We start from the raw sequence: 16,848 nt of genomic DNA on the forward strand, positions 1-16,848 counted from the left end.
AGGGATCTGATAAATATTTGTTGAATGAATGAATAATGAAGCCTCTAAAAACCTCTCTCCCTGGAAGAAATATGAATTACATTCATGTTTCATTCATAAGGAATGCTGATGAATGCTGAAAACAGAAGCAAAGCCTTTTCAGCATCAGTCTTGTTGAAGGAGCTAGTAAGTAGGAATTTCAGAGTACTGCTGTATGCAGCCCCAGGGGACTATGGCTGCTTTGAGGCCAAGGACTCAGGGCCTCCATCACAAAGACAACTGTGGTAATACCAAGCAGTTTAGGAGGTAAAAGGTGTAGCAGGAAATCTAATTCCAGAGTTCTGTAACGTAATACAGATTCCTAGAAACAAGACTGGCTTCTAAAGTCCTACAATTGTCCGTATCAGGAGATGGAACATGTCACATGAATGCACGTGCCGGTACAAAAAAGTTGAGTTGGGCTTATGAGAAGGAAATGAGATGGCCAGTTAACACATGGTATTCTGCAAGGTTAATTCCAACCTGGCCATGTTGGGTAGGCATAAGAATGTAATTGTCACATTATTTCATCCGACCCTATACCCTCTCTCCTTCCTTTACTCTCTTCTATTTCACCCTTTCTCTAGTGCCTCCCTCTTCCCTTCTCCGCTTCTGTCTCTTTTTTGCCCTCAATCTCTCCTTCTCAGTTCCATACCCACACTACCCAACCCCACCCCCCTGAGCCTGGCATCAGTGTTAGAGTCCTTGAATTATTCAAGGATTAATTTAAATCCTATCTAAATTGAGGTAGGGGGAGATAAGGCATATTTGCCTTCAGCCCAAATCCCCTACCAACAACTTGTACCACACATACACACACACACACAACCAATATGGTTGGTAGCTGAACACAATATTTATATCTGATGTCTCTTCACCAACATTAACAATAAAGAAAGTGTTAAGAAAATGATTGTACTCCTAGACACACTGCCATGTAGCCATCAAAATGCTGTTTGTAAAGGGATTTAAAAGGATGGGAAATGCTTTCGTTATCATGTTAACAAGGAAGAAAGTCAGAAAGCAAAATTGTATTTCACTATGATTTCTGTTAGGTATTTAAATACTAGAAAGTCATATACTGACATGTTAGCAGCGATTAACTTTGTACAAGGCTTTAAGTTTCCTTATCATACAGTTCTATAGTTCCGATCTGCCTGCCACAAGCATGTGTTAATTCCATTCCCGAGAGAATATTTTAAAAGAAAGGTACAAACAAGACACCATGTGGTGTGTATGTATGGTGAGGGGAAGTATTCTAAATGACATTATTGAACTTGATAATAACGTGTGGCTCTAAGAGAGAATGAGATTTTTACGTGCTGGGTAGAGGTTACACTGAAAAGAGTTAAATGGCCTTTCGTTGGCCCCTATAATAACTTAAATCAAAGGAGATGTGTTGGGGCTTCCCGGTGGCGCAGTGGTTGAGAGTCCGCCTGCCGATGCAGGGGACACGGGTTCGTGCCCCGGTCCGGGAGAATCCTACATGCCGCAGAGCGGCTGGGCCCGTGAGCCATGGCCACTGAGCCTGCGCGTCCGGAGCCTGTGCTCCGCAACGGGAGAGGCCACAGCAGTGAGAGGCCCGTGTACTGCAAAAAAAAAAAAAAAAAAGAGAGAGATGTGTTAAGCCCAGATAATCAAGTATAAGAATCATGAATGAGGCGAAATGCTTTTGCTTAAAACATTCTGCAGCCATCTTTTTAATCTAGTTGATTCCATAATCCATATTCAGTTCAGAGTGCCATGCTCTACTTAAATTTTTACTTCTTAGTTCTTTACTGGAAGCTACCTTAACCTAATAGGAAAATTTGGTATCAGCTATTTATGTATTTTATTTATTTATCAATATTCTGGGTGTTTATTTTGCCTATAAATGCTTTTGGATTCCTATATGTTTTGTTGTTGCTTTTGTTTTAAATCTTTTGGCTATACCTAGTTGTGGGGGAATACACATTACTTGTTTGCTTTTTAATGACCAATATGTCTTTAGCTCTCAGTCCAAATAGGCTGAAGGATGCAATTTCATGTGATCTTTGAAAACACATGCTTTGGAATTAGACAGACTTGAATTCAAGTCCCTGGTCTGTCAACCATTAAGTGTAAAACTCTGGGCAAATTACTTAATTTCACTAAGCAGAATAACATTTGGGTAATAATATTATTGATCTTGTAAGGCTATTGGGAACATCACGAAATCTTATATGTAATGAACCAGTTGTCATAAAGTGATTGCTCGATGAATGTTAGTTCTTATTTGGATTATCTGGGGACCTAGAGTAGACTCTGGCCAAGATATTTTCAATGCTTTACTTCTTGATGATGATGAAAATAGGACCATGTTCTAAATTCTGTCATTTCCTCGGGATTCTAGATATTGAGGACACATACAAAGACTTAAACTCTTCTATCTTTCCCCACCCTGTCTGAAAATATCAACAGATAGAACTTGCAACAGTAGTCATGACCTCCTCAATATGTGCAAAATTCATACGTTATTGTCTCATGACAGCTAGTGGTCTGTCCTTCATATGAACTCTTTTGCTCAATTGGAAAAAAATATGGTGAGGCTGATGAAAGTGTTGCTGCCATCTTCAAGGGATTCCTACTTGATTTACTAATTGTAGCACAATGAGAAAAATTTATGCCACATAATATCTATAAAAGGAAAATTGTTCCCCATAATTAAATGTCCTCCCTAGATCTCAGAACTGAGATGCAGATCTTTCCAAAGGATGCTAATTGTATCACTCGCCCTAACATATTAGTGCATTAGTGTTCAACCCTTTCTGAGGGAGAGTGGGCGAGGCTGACATGAAAAGGAATACCTCTAGAAACAGAATCTCAGGCATGTTGATCCTTAGATAGAAATGATTTAGGGAGAGAAAAGCTTTTCCTTCATATCTCAAATCATACCATATATGTAGTCACCTTCTACCATCTGAAAGGCCAACTTAGATCATCCCAGACATCATGTAGAAAGGCAAGACAAGATCATCAGCAATGAAGTCTTAGAAAGTCTACCAGCGTGGAAGTGATTCCCACTACAGCACAGCTCCATTCATCTGGATAAGCCCAGAGGATGGATGGCAGCTCTATGGCAGACTGAGTATAGACAGGGGTCAGGGGAAAGAAGCAGTATAGTGACATATTGAAACACAACTTCAATAATGTCACACCTCCATGAAGTGTTGGAAGCTGTAGCAGCAACATACAGAATGGGTTGGTTTAAATCAATCCCAGAGAGAATGTGTCTTTTCCTGTAAGTAGAGCCTGAAACCCAAGCAAAGAGGCCAAACAGTAACAGTAAAGACTGTCCAGATAGGAGCTACAGTTACAAAGCAAAGAGAGCCAAGTAGCTTACTCAGGTATTATATAATAATAAAGACACAGGCCCATGGTTTTTGGTTGTTCAGTTATAAATACTAAGAAGCACAAACATGCACACACACACAGAATGTCCAACAGGCACTTTTTTTTTTTAATGTCTGCTGTTAATAAAATATTTTTACAGAGACCAAAAATTCAGAATAGTGCAAAACATCTCAACATCATGCATTCATGACCACTTCTCGTTGATTTTAAACATTTGTTCCAAGTCACATATTTACAGAGAAATGGGGCATCTATGCAGATGCCGGACCAACGGGATGGAATTAAAACAGACAAACAAACAGTTCACATTTGCAATCACATGCTAAGAGAAATTATGTGGAGGAAGAATCTCTCTGGACTGTGTGGCCAGGTTTGGGTGGGGTCTTAGGGGGCTGGGACCAGGGTTGGGGTCTGAATCCCCCTGGCTGTGTGGCCAGGGATGCATATGGACCCTCTGCCTGTGGTCTGTGCCTGGAGAGAGCCACTATGGCTGGGTGGGGGGCAGGGGGAAGGCGGAGGGGGTCTTACCTGACACCATCAACTTGATTTGTCTCTTTAAAAAAAATAAAAGGCAAAGAGAAGAGCAACACGTGTCAGTGAAAACAACTTTGGTCCTTGACAATTCTTAGGAAAGGATGTTCAGGGGACAGCAGGGGTCATGATGTGGACCAGCCCCCCAGTGAGCTCCCCCATTCTCTGCCTGCACAGCAGAGTTGGGGCAACTCCGGGCTGTCTCCACTCTGCCTCGTGCCTCACTGTTCCCACCTGTAAGATGGACAGCGCTGGGGGGTGTGGGGCAGAAAGGTCTCTGAGGTCCCAGCTGAGAAAGGTCCCATGGATTTCTAGTTGGCTAATATTCTTTTTTCTTTTCTTTTTTGCATAACAGGCACATTTTTAAATACACAGGGCTACAGAATTATAGAATAAACTTTTCTGCCTCTTAGGTCCCAGTACCTTTACAAACATGATCCTTTAAAAACAGAGTTCACATTTCTTTCTCAGTTCATGGCCTTTTTAAGACTTTTGAACATCTCCTTTTTGCATATAATGCTGTGAGCTACCCTAAGCAACATCCATGGACCTGCTCAAAAACATCCCAGTGGCATACCTTGGGTATTCCAGGGATGAATGAATCTGAAAGGTGAGTGTATCTTTTAGTGCCTGATGTCTAGCAAAATGTCACGCCACTCAGCACAGACAGATCGGAACAATGAATTTGTCCTGAGTTAAGGACCTGTGAACTGATCTGTTGGAGTTTTAACAGCCCAACAAATTCCCCAGAGGGACTCAGAATTAATTCTCCCCATAAGAACCACACTGAACTAGATTCTCCCAACGTATTAACAACTATGTCTTGTATATGTCGATATTTTCAAAATCCCTAACTTGCCCTGGGAATGAAAGGAAAATGAAAAATGGAAGTTTCTGGCTTTCTAGTTAACTATCTCCACATCAATATTACTGAGAGAAAGATGGGGGAAAAGTGGAAAATAGTACAAAAATAAGAATTGGTTTTAAAAAGACACTATGACCTTATGGTCCTACCCATGTACATGATGACACTGAACGGGACGTTACAGCAAGTCCTCTCAAAGCCAGATGACTGCAAATGTCACATTTCTCACTCACAGTGTAAGTTGGTAAAAGGGCTGATAAGAGAGGTGGTAGCAGGATGACCTGAAGGGAAGAGTAGGGCTTCAGCTGCTGGAGGATGGAGAGACATGAGTACAGTCATCGCCTGTTGACTATTTGAAGTGCCTCTTCACCATCCTACCATTCATGTGAACATATGCAGACAACTGACAAACAACTGAAGGACAGTGTAATGGTGAAGAAGTATAAAGATAAGCAAGGCTGCAAAAGAAATGGGATAAGTGGAATTAAATAAGATCTCATCGAAGTTTCTGGACAGTGAGAAGGATCTGGATGCCCACACTTGGGTGAGCTTCCGGTCAAGTCTGACTAGTATCCTGGCTTCGTTCAATATGGCCATAATAAAACATCTTAGAAACTGCAAAGTTAGCACCTATACCTCATTCTAGGCAAGCTTGGATGGTTGGCACAACATGGAGGATAACAAAATCTAATGATCACCAAAATATTAGTACCAAGTTCATTTGTTTATTCACAAAATATTATCTAAGCACCTATCATGTGCCAGTTATTAACTTAGGCTCTAATGATACAGTAGTAAACAAGACAAAGACATCTCTCCCTCATGCAATACACCCTGTTCAGAAAGATAAATAATACAAATAATATATGAGGAAGTGATGACTGCAAAGAAAAAAATGAAGGAGGATAAGGGAATAGAATGTAAGGGGGTGCTACCCTGGATAGGATAGTCAGAAGACTTCTCTGAGGAGTTCATCTTGAACAAAAGTGAGTAAAAGTAAGAGCGAACCAGATGCAAATGTTTAGCGGGACATCACTCTAGACAGAGGGAGAGCAAGGGCAAAGGATCTGATGTGGCTGTACACTTGGCTTATTCTAAAACCGTCAAGGAGTCTGGAGAACTGTGTGAGAGGGAGATGAGTGGGAGAAGATTAATTCAGTAAGTCAGCCAGGGCCAAGAGCTTGGAGGTTCTTCTTGACCCTTCTAGGACATTTGGTTCTATTCTAGAAGTAGCAGAAAGCAGGAGGAGGGGCAAAAACGGTGGTAGGATCTTATAAACCTTGAGAGGATTAGTGAGGTACCAGAATTCATTTGAATACTTGCATAAAGTTTTTTACATTATCGTTAAAATATCAAGTCCTTACAGTACCTATTAATTAATCACAATCCATTTTGTTTTAAATATATTTAAGGAGGCTAGCAACAACTTTGTGGGCTTCATTTTAGTAACACTGGCAGTTAGAACAGGTAAAATGCAGGCTCTGAGTGGGTCGGTTCATGCAGTAGAAATTTACACGGATGATGAGAAAAGCACAGATAGCATCGGGCAGAAGTGGCTGTGGTGACACTAGCCAGAGTATGCACTGTGTACCTGGTACCTGAAGTGCCCATGAAAATCTGGGATGACCAGCAATGAAGACGCCCTCTAAAAATTAAACTATTACATGAGCAAAGGTTCCCATGAAGAGGCAAAAATGGCTTCTGGATCACAGCAACCCTCCTGTGAGAATGAACATATCTAAAGAAAGAAAATGACCATCTGAAGCAGAGGACAGGTCAGCTATGGAACCAGAGACACAGGGAAGTCTCAGAGGCACCTTCTGCTCCTGTCCAGGAAAGGGACACCCTGGCATTGTCAAGCTGCTCGGACTGTCTGTTCTTTCTGGCAGGTAGATGGAGATGGATGCATGCTGCCATTGGAGCCTGATGAGACTAAGCATTGGAAACAAGCACCCTGCTCACCAAGCAACCTTCTATTAATGTGGCTCCCCTTGTAGCTTGCCTACAGGGCAGGAATTCACTGGTCAGACTGATGCAAATGTCTGGTCCAGTTAACCATAATATTTTTCACTGTAAATTAATACAGTGGCTTTCCCATTTATATGCTTCAGTCTTTTGTGAGTCAGTACAAGTCATACTCTCTGAATAATCAGCTCTGGCCATTAACCAGATCAAATGCGGAGACCTGCATTGCTGAGGTCTGGGCTCCAGCTGTGATGAATTCACCCTGAAATGCTACCCTGCAAGGTCTCCTGGCAGCTGGCCTCCTCCTGGGACACACTGACCTTGCAGTATCTGACATCTGAAATGTCAACATATGCATTCCAACACGGGCTCTCCTGGGAACAGTCACCGCTGGGGCATTATGTTCAGGGAGTTGTAAGATGTGATTAATTGAATATTGAAGAAATGTCTCTACTGGCGGGAAAAGAATTTTAACGATGTATACTATGGACATACTCTTTAAACATGATAATAGCTCATATTTATTGATTTCTTGAAGACTAAGTGACAAACACTATTCTAAGCATTTTAAATATGATTTAAGTACTATATTTATTCCCATTTTAGGGACTGGAGAAACAGGAAGTAAGAATGATTAAGTCATTTGCTCTGGGTCATATCAGTAGTTAATGATGGACCAGTGATTTGAACTCAGACCTATTATCCCCAAAGTTAACAGAAAGTGCTCTGGAGTCAGACTTGCCCTGGCCGGAAACTTGGCTCCACCACTTAATACATTTTTGACCTTGAATAAAACACTAATCCCCCAAATCAGTTTTGTCTCTAAATGCCTAACACATAGGGCTATAATAAAGCACAAATGGAATTATAGAAATAAAGTACTTAGCAATGCAAAGTGCTTTGTGTGATGTATCTTGCAGAGTGAGCTCAAGAAAAGTTATCTGTTAATGTACCAGAGTGTCCAAAATATTTAACATATTAAAAGTAATACTACATACACAGATCAGGGCTTGGGTCTAATTTTTCGTATCCTTCCCACTCTAGACAAATACTTCTGGTATTTCATGATACAATTTTGTTTATATTTAAGCCTCATCCTAAAAATTTGAATCAGGTTTCAAAAATACACATAGATAAATACACATAAATAGATCAAATACAAGAAAAAGAGTAGTGAAACACAACTAAGGGTGATATGCATATATTTCTGTAACTTTGTTTGAACTGCACAGCCCCTTTGGCTCTGCGCTCCTGAGAAGCCCAAGCCAATGGGGTAATGTGGTTAGTTTAAGGTCCACAGTGCCCATAAGATAAAAATAAACCTCTTTTTCCATAGTTCTGAGGACTGAGAGAATGTATCCACAAGGGTCCTCATACAGGTGGTACTTTGTAAGTTGGTACATCATCACCAACTAAGCCCTACAATGCTTACAATAATAAACCTCAGTAGCTTTAAAATCACAAAATTACATTTCAAGAATCTAAAATAATATTTAAAAAAAATAAAGTGTCAGTTTGAATGGATGGGTTTCCCTCTGGCTTGAAACTGGGCTGCCTCACCATCCTGTGTCCTTGCCCACAAACTGTCTCATCCCTTTGTATCAGCTGCTTTCAGGTCACCCCCAAGTCTGTTGTAGTATCCTGTCCTTGTACAGATTTCCCTCTGCAAAATGCCAGGCTGTACTTTCCCTCTCATCAGCTTTTATTCCAAAGATCCTGTGCTTTTTTTTTCCATTTCACTTTGGGTTATATTTTCCAATTCTCTGGCAATGCAGAGAAGAGGTCAAAGTCATCCATCTGGAACTAGCAGGGAATAAAAAAAAAAAAAAAAAAATCCTCCACCAAACAGCAAGCTTACTCTTCCAAATAGTAAATGGCTGGGAGAGACCAAGTGCCTCTGGAACTTGAAAACCTGGCTTCAGACAATAAATCAAAAGCACTTAAGTTAGTTCCAAAGCACCTTGGGCTTTCATACCTGACTGGCAAAATATTGAAATAAAAAATAAAAAGGGTACTGACGAGGAATAGAAAAAGGCATACTCCCTAACGGAGCTGTAAAAACGACTGGAGCACAGTCTCCATCATGTTCAGTGTCTGCTTACATAAGCCACCCAAACACATCCTGCATCAGTATCCATGTGGCATCTCCCTTGGTTGTGCCTCCAAGTCCATGGCCTTTTATGTCTTCCCCTTTTTTCTGTCTTATCCCTTTGTATCAGGTCCACCTTCACATATACACTGTCACTTGCTTTTGAAAACACTCATCCTAATCTCGACTTCCTTATTTTTTTTCTATCTGCAAAAGTCTGTGCCTGTTCATAGCCCCGGAAAGGCCAGAAGGGCCAGGGCCAGGCTAGCATGGAAAGGTCATTCTCATACTGTTTTCTGCAGTCTCAAGTGGGGAGTCCCACAGTTTTCATAGAGGGAGCCTGTCTTTTTCCCTGACATTTCCAGATTTAACTCCAATAAAATAACTAAAACCCTGCCTTGGACATTTGAGAACAGCATGTTGCCTGATAGGTCTGATTCTGATTGCAAATCATACGTTCTGCTCAGCACTCAGCACGCGGTTGATAATCTCCCAGTCGTGGTTTCCGCATCTCTGGCTGGGGAAAGCTAACTGAACTGCATCGTGTTCTGCTTTCCCACAGCTTCCCCTCGTCCTCTTCCGTCCAGCCACAGCACTCTATCCTGGGGAGAGTTCTTACCAGCTGAGTCGTGGCTTTCACCTTGACTGCTCATTTAAAGGGATGAGAGAAAGAAAACTAACTGCTTACCAATTGAGTGCACCACTCCTTGTCGCTGGAGAAAAAGGAGGTAACAGTCAGCACAACTGGTGGCTGGAGATGATCACCTCGCCCCCTTTCCACGTTCACAAGCCCCTACAATTTTCTTTCTACACACGAGGTATCACTCACAGCCAGTGGAGAATAGATCCTCAAGTGTCTTGGCCAAAGTCCTCTCTCAAGAGCTCAATGAGTCCATGTTTAGGTTAAAAATAAGCCTGATACAAGAATAGCAATATTGAAGGTGAACATTTTTACTCTGACAAATGAACTTACAGTCTCTAGTGACTGGGGAGGAATGAGGTTGTGTAATTTTCCTAGCGCTCCCCTAGAATAGAGTAAATACTGTATTCTTTGTCTTTCCAATGATAAAACTGCAGAAAAGGAAGTTGACCTGGCTTGCTCAAGGTCATGGAAGTGTGCTGAAAGTTTACATAAACGAAACAAAACGAATAGTTTCCAGAGGCCCAGTCTGGCACAGGATCACTTGGCAACTCTGATCTCAGATGCAGCACCCTCTGTCAAAGCCTTGGTGGGAAACATGTGTCTAAGACAGAGCTGAAATGGTGGTAGACGTGAAGTCCCGGCATTATGAACTCAGAGCTCTCGGTGTCTCCATCTGCCCCTGATTTAATGTGGATGGCACTATCTCTGCCACTGACAAGAACAGCATTTCTTGTCACGTCGTGTACTAAGCTATTTCTGCCATGACATATATCAACTGGACCAGGATCCTGAGGATTTATTGGGAGTGTTAATAACTGCATGTGAGCGAGGTCCCGGCTCCTTGTCTGCAGCCCGGGGGGAGCCCTGCTAAACGGAGCCGATGTATATTCTCTTTCGGACAGGGAGTTCATATTTAACACATAGCTTTCTTTGCCTTCCCTGACTGCCCTCTGAAAAATTATGTTTTTAGGAAATAAATATTTAACAGATTTCCTCATGTCTGCATGTTCTATTAGTTTGGCTGAATTCAATATCCAGTACTGTGAAAGCAAAATGTAACACAATTCTTTTGTAAAAACTAATGATATTGTTTTATGGGTCCCTTTTTATCTGTTTACCTGGGTTGTTTCTTAGAGTCACATCCCAATTTTGTTTTCAACATAGAGATATCCATATTTTTTGGCAGTTAAACATGTTTTAAAGAACATAAGTTTGAAGAGATAGGAAACTCATTGATACTATCTGATACTGGGAAACCTAAGATCATAGGAATTCTTCTATTTCCATTTAGTATTCTCTTCTTTGGCTTTGATTCCTTCCCTGAAGCTTATTTTCCAAACTGTTAAGAAGACAGCAAAATTGCATTTGCTCCATCTTATCCAAAATAAAATTGACTACAACTAATCTATTACGTATTAATTAAATATAAGTAGAGAGCATCTATCCACTTGGTCCCCAAACCATTGCATATATCAAATTTAAGTGCCTCTGGGTTTTGTTATAAGCATTTTCAGAAGAAGCCAACTATGGTTAAAATTCACAACCTGTAGATACTCTTTACATCAGATACTGCAATCGCCTGGAGATACTATTTTTATAGGCAATCATTTATTTCCAATTTCTACAACATTCTGGGAAACTTCTGTAGGAAAGGCAAAACGCAAAAATAAAATACATAGTGCCAGGTTATATTCTGATGTATATAAACAGATCTCTATCAGTGACATTTATTCCCGTTCCTCAATGTTTACAAATGCTAATATGCTCTTCTTTGTACTCTGATTTGGCTTTCTTTTTCGTTGTCGTTGTTGTTTTGCTGTGTATAATTATATTATTCCTGCAACATAAATATGCTGCTTCTTTTTGGTACATTATATTTGTTTATATAATCTCCAATTAATTAGGTACATCTGAGAAAAGTAAGTTTATACCATATGTTACTAACCGGTGTGCCTTACAGTGGCTGAGAAGGAAATGAGACAGGGAAGGAAAAAAGAGACCATGAATTGAACGAAATATAAACATGCTTGCATTTAAAAATCAGGTAGCCTCATGTCAGTACAGACCTGGAAGAAACGAATCTAAACATTTCCTTTTACAGATGAGGAAACTGAGTCTCTGAGGGGTTTGCCTGATGTCTCAGAGAGAAAGGCACGTCTGTACATAAAATCAACAGGCCAATGTCATTTTCATGTTGCTGACTCAGAGCACCTGGACCGAAGGCAGCTACTCCTTTCAACCAAAGGTCTTCTAGCTCGGGTTCCATGATCCTGTGTTGCATTTAAAATGCAGATTAATTTCATACTTTCAACGGTACCCACCACTGAAAGGTACCTGTAAGACTTCCTAAGACCCTCTGCCGCCTCCTTATGTCATTTCCCCCCTTGTATTTTCCTACTTAGCCATATGAAGCCATAGATGTAGCAAATAAAATGAGTGTGCAGTGACTGAATATCTAGAGAACACAGATACCTCATGCCTAATACAGCAGGCAGTCAATTATGTCTTGAATTCTGAATGAATGTGCAAATAAATAAATCCGCGGGGATGTGAGATCTAAAGCTATATCCCAACAAGAGAAGAGACAATAAAGCATTTTTTATCTTACCCAAACACAGTCTATTTAGACAAACCTAACAAATAACCCGGGGGTCTCTGCTATACTTAGGAAGACAACTAGAGACTCAAAGAATAAAAATCTGTCCACACCACCCTAACCTCCCCTCGTACAACACATTTGTCTTAAACTTTAAACACCATGTAGAAGCATAAAAAGGAGTGAATTTGTATAGGCCTTTAGAAAGCCGTTCAAAACAGACCACAGAGAGATCACAAAGCCATCGTCTGCTAGCGCTGGAATGTCTGGGCGTCTGTGATGAATGCATTTGCAAATATTGCTGTGAAGTAATTTCCTTCCATTTCTGGAGTACTCCAGATAAATCAGATTCCCCTCTAATCACATCTGCTGCCTGTGTATGAGAAAAGAGAGTCTGTCTGCATGACACATAATATGTACTTGGAGGGTAGAGGGCAAAGAAGCTGAGTGGAAAGCTACCACGTATAATCATAATGGGGTAGAGCAAAACCAAATAAAAAGTCACAGGATGCTTCCCAAGCAGAGACTATGCAAAAATGGCATCCCAGGCTTTGCCGTGAGAATATGACAGGGCATGCGTAATTCACCTGTCAGATGTAAAGAAGACCGTCCACAAATGGGGCACCATGTTGAGAACTGGGTAACCTAGGTTGAGTACTTTAAATAAATAAATCAGATTCACCATGCTATTAACCCAATATATCCACCAATAGAATCAGAAAAGAAAGTATTAAGATAGAAGAAAATTTTAACTGAAATGCAATTAATAAAGTGGCTACATATAGTTGTAGCCTATGTCAGAATCAGAGGTGGTTCCAACAACTTAAAATAGCATCTAGTCATAGAGTGTGCTAGAATTCAAAAAAGAGGTATTAAATATAGTGGCCCCTCATGTATTCAAAGGTTCCTTCATGGTAACCTGCTGATAGCACATGCTGTTGGTGAACTGCCCAAATTCCCTTGGGAGATTCCATTTCAGAAAATGTTCACCATGTCCTACTGCAAGCCCATGTGACTCTCCACTGGAGGGCTTTCTCTTGGCATTTATAGGGCAGGCTGGAAGTACTGGGAAATTAACATCCCTAGGAACAGCTCTCAGCTAATGACAGATGGAAGTGGGAGGACAAATCTCCAGCTTCCTTGCCTTTATCTTTTTTTAAAATTTTTATTGGAGTATAGTGGATTTAAAATGTTGTGTTAGTTTCTGCTGTGCAGCAAAGTGAATCAGATATACATATATCCACTCTTTTTTAGATTCTTTTCCCATATAGGTCATTACAGAGCATTGAGTAGAGTTCCCTGTGCTATGCGGTAGGTCCTTGTTAGTCATCTATGTTATGTATAGGTGGGAAGGCTCTGAGACTTGTTCCTCACAGTGTCCCAACATTTTCCAGTGAGGCTGAGCCCCTAGAAGTACATAACGCACCCTTTATTGCTTCCCTGCATTCTTGGTCATACTTCCACATTCCATTACCTATTTTTCCTGAGATTATTTCCCAAATAAACTACCTGCACTCGCGTCTTGTTTGGAGTCCACTTAAGGAGAAACACAATTTAAGGCATGACCTATTCAAAACTATGCCAAGAATAGGAAATTCAGTCACAAAAATAGGTCCAAACAGAGGTTATAAATCCTGTGTGTCAAAATGCATGTATTTTGCTTACAACGAGAATAGCAAGAACTAGTGGGAACATTAAGGAAAGAGGCAGAAAACTACCAAATAGATGTGATAACTTCAGAAGCATTCAGAGTAGGGACAATCAGGCTTCAATAACCTAGTAAAACCTGAAGGCATTAGTACAGTATCTCAGAGTACAGTTCCTATTTATACTGATGGTCTGGGTCATTAATCATTAAAAAGTTGAACAGCAATTGGTGTGCTCTATCTAAGAATGCAGGGGATACACAGAATAATTTGCAAAAATTTATGTTATGGGGTTTACCCACTGCAAACATGAAGCATGGTCTGAAGCTACTTGGTTAGAAAGTAATAAAGTGAAGCCTTGAAAAGAACAGGGTGGGGCTGCAGCAGTCTCATTGCCCCACCATGTCCCCTACCGGTATCCAGGTTCGTGCCGCCTGCTTTGTGCCCTCACCATGGAAATCTTCCCCAAATCCCAGACCACGAGTGCCTCCCTGAGAGGTTCAATACCCGCACACGCTTGCCTAGTCTTCCACCTGTATCTGCTGTTCCTCTGTATGCTGGCTCATCTCAGCTGCTAGATTTTGATTCTACCTTTCTCACAATGATATCTCTCAACTGTCTCAGCAGAAAAAAAACAAAAAAAAAGTTCTTTCTACAGTAGAAAGAATTCCCCAATCATGCTCTTCACCCAGTAGAGCGGCAGGCCTTGATGCTGCGTCTCCCTCACTTCCTTTGTGCCTGTCTGTCTCTCTGTCTCTCTCTCTCACACACACGCACATGCATGTGGTGAGATTACACTGATTCACTGGGTACTACGTGAGAGGAGAGAATAGCTTCTCCAGGAAGTGAATTCTGAAATACTCACTAATTTGGCTCAATTCAAAAATTAAATTTAATTGAAACAAGTATTTATCATGTATGTTTTTCTGAAAAGCACTGTGCTAGCCATAGTGTAGAACAAGGCAACAAGCCCATTCTCTTGCCCTCAAGAGGCAGAGAGAGATGAGTACAATAACATAAGCAGAGTTATGGTGATTTATAAGAGATATAAGCAAAGGGAGAGAAAGATAGATTTCAGCCTGATAAAAGGAAGGATAGATGAAAAGAATAGACAGAAAGAAGACTTACATCTATAGAGGGACTGACATATTCCCATCAGGACACTAAATGCTTCCATATAAGTTACTGAGGTTAAACTTTCAGACTATTCTATGGAGTAGTAGTATTTTTCCAATGTTAAAACTGACAATCAAGAAAGTTACTTTCCGGGGCTGCCCTGGTGGCGCAGTGGTTGAGAGTCCGCCTGCCGATGCGGGGGACACGGGTTCGTGCCCCGGGCCGGGAAGATCCCACATGCTGCGGAGCGGCTGGGCCCGTGAGCCATGGCCGCTGAGCCTGCGCGTCCGGAGCCTGTGCTCCGCAACGGGAGAGGCCACAACAGTGAGAGGCCTGCGTACAGCAAAAAAAAAAAGAAAAAAAAAAGAAAAAAAAGTAACTTTCCCAATTTGTTAGTGTTAGTGGTATAGCGTAAAGTCAAGAGCACACTCACAATACAAAATCTGGGATTTGTTGGTAGTTCCAAACATACCACTACTCGTAGCTATGCAAGAAATACCACATTATACAAGTTACAATATAGAGTATAAACTGAATACCTTTAAATTCCCAGCATTCTGTTAACCCATGGAGTTGCACAGTCACTAAATGGCTTCTTGGAAACATGTTATAAGAAAAGTATGACATGAAGCAGGATCACGACTCTTCTAATACATATCAGAACAAGTAGTTTAGTATGACAGCATTCATGGACCAACAATAAAGGCAAGTGGCAAAGGCTCATTGAAAAACCTTGACCCATCACTGAAAACCATTTTCAACAGCTAAATGTCATGGAACACAACTTTTAAAAGGACATAAAACTAGAATGTATTACAGGAATAAGTACAATATGCACAACTTATAAGGTAGGATTCAATGTTAAAGACGATCTGTCTTAGCTAAGATATAAGGTCAAGGTGTTAATGTCTATTTTTAATACTATTTAATTAGCTTAATTTCCCATTAAATATCAAATCAGCAGCCTACTATTTCAGAGCAGACTGGGCATCTGACATTCTTAGCAGCTGTGGTTTTCCCTAAGGGCTTAATGGGTTTGTGTAATATTTGTACAAAGTAATATTATCATTATCATAAATGTTTTCTAATTATTTCTTGGGATTAATGGACGCATGTTGTATTATTGATGGATTAAGTACAATATTTATAAAACAGTGATAGGATTAAAGAGAAATAAATATGTATATCTTTCTGCATGCGTAAATAATAAATATTAATTCCCATCATCAATTTTGTGCAAAGTGGTTTAGTACATATTAATAATTACTAAATAGTTCAGTTATCTGTTGTAGATTTGAGGTATGGATATAGGGTTTATCTGCAAGCTGAAGGACTTGGGTAAAGTCCTTGAGGACTGCAGGAAGGGCAAGGATCTGGAAAATGGACTCAAGAAATAATGAAAGGGTGTTGGATTTTCAGAAAATAAACAAAATGTACCCAATAAGCTTTCAAGAGGAAGGAACTTGATAAACTTCTATCAAAAACAAAAATAAAGAACTTCTATCAAGAAAAAAATAAGACAAAGTCCCATGGGGTACCATAAATCCACACAGCAAATATTCATGTGTATACAGTTGTTGGTTTAAATACATGTGTATTATTTACACTACAGTGGCTCTTTAGCACCGTTCCTTTTTTTTTTTTTTTTTTTTTTTTTTTTGCGGTACGCGGGCGTCTCACTGCCGTGGCCTCTCCCGCCGCGGAGCACAGGCTCCGGACGCGCAGGCCCAGCGGCCACTGCCCACGGGCCCAGCCGCTCCGCGGCACGTGGGATCCTCCCGGACCGGGGCACAAACCCGCGTCCCCTGCATCGGCAGGCGGACCCCCAACCACTGCGCCACCCGGGAAGCCCCATTCCTTTGATTTTTGACTTGTGTATTCACGATTTCTTCTCTGTTCCATTTGGTTGTATAAGCTCCCCGCGGACAACAATAAAGCATCTATGTGACAAACTGTAAAGCAACCAGGATTGGAAGATAGAAGAAGTAGCTTGCAATTCAAACCGCA

Source organism: Delphinapterus leucas, chromosome 4 (genome assembly GCF_059928025.1).
Source record: "Delphinapterus leucas isolate spDelLeu-1000000601 "Yukka" chromosome 4, BTC_Dleu_Yukka2, whole genome shotgun sequence".
NCBI classification, from domain to species: Eukaryota; Metazoa; Chordata; class Mammalia; order Artiodactyla; family Monodontidae; genus Delphinapterus; species Delphinapterus leucas.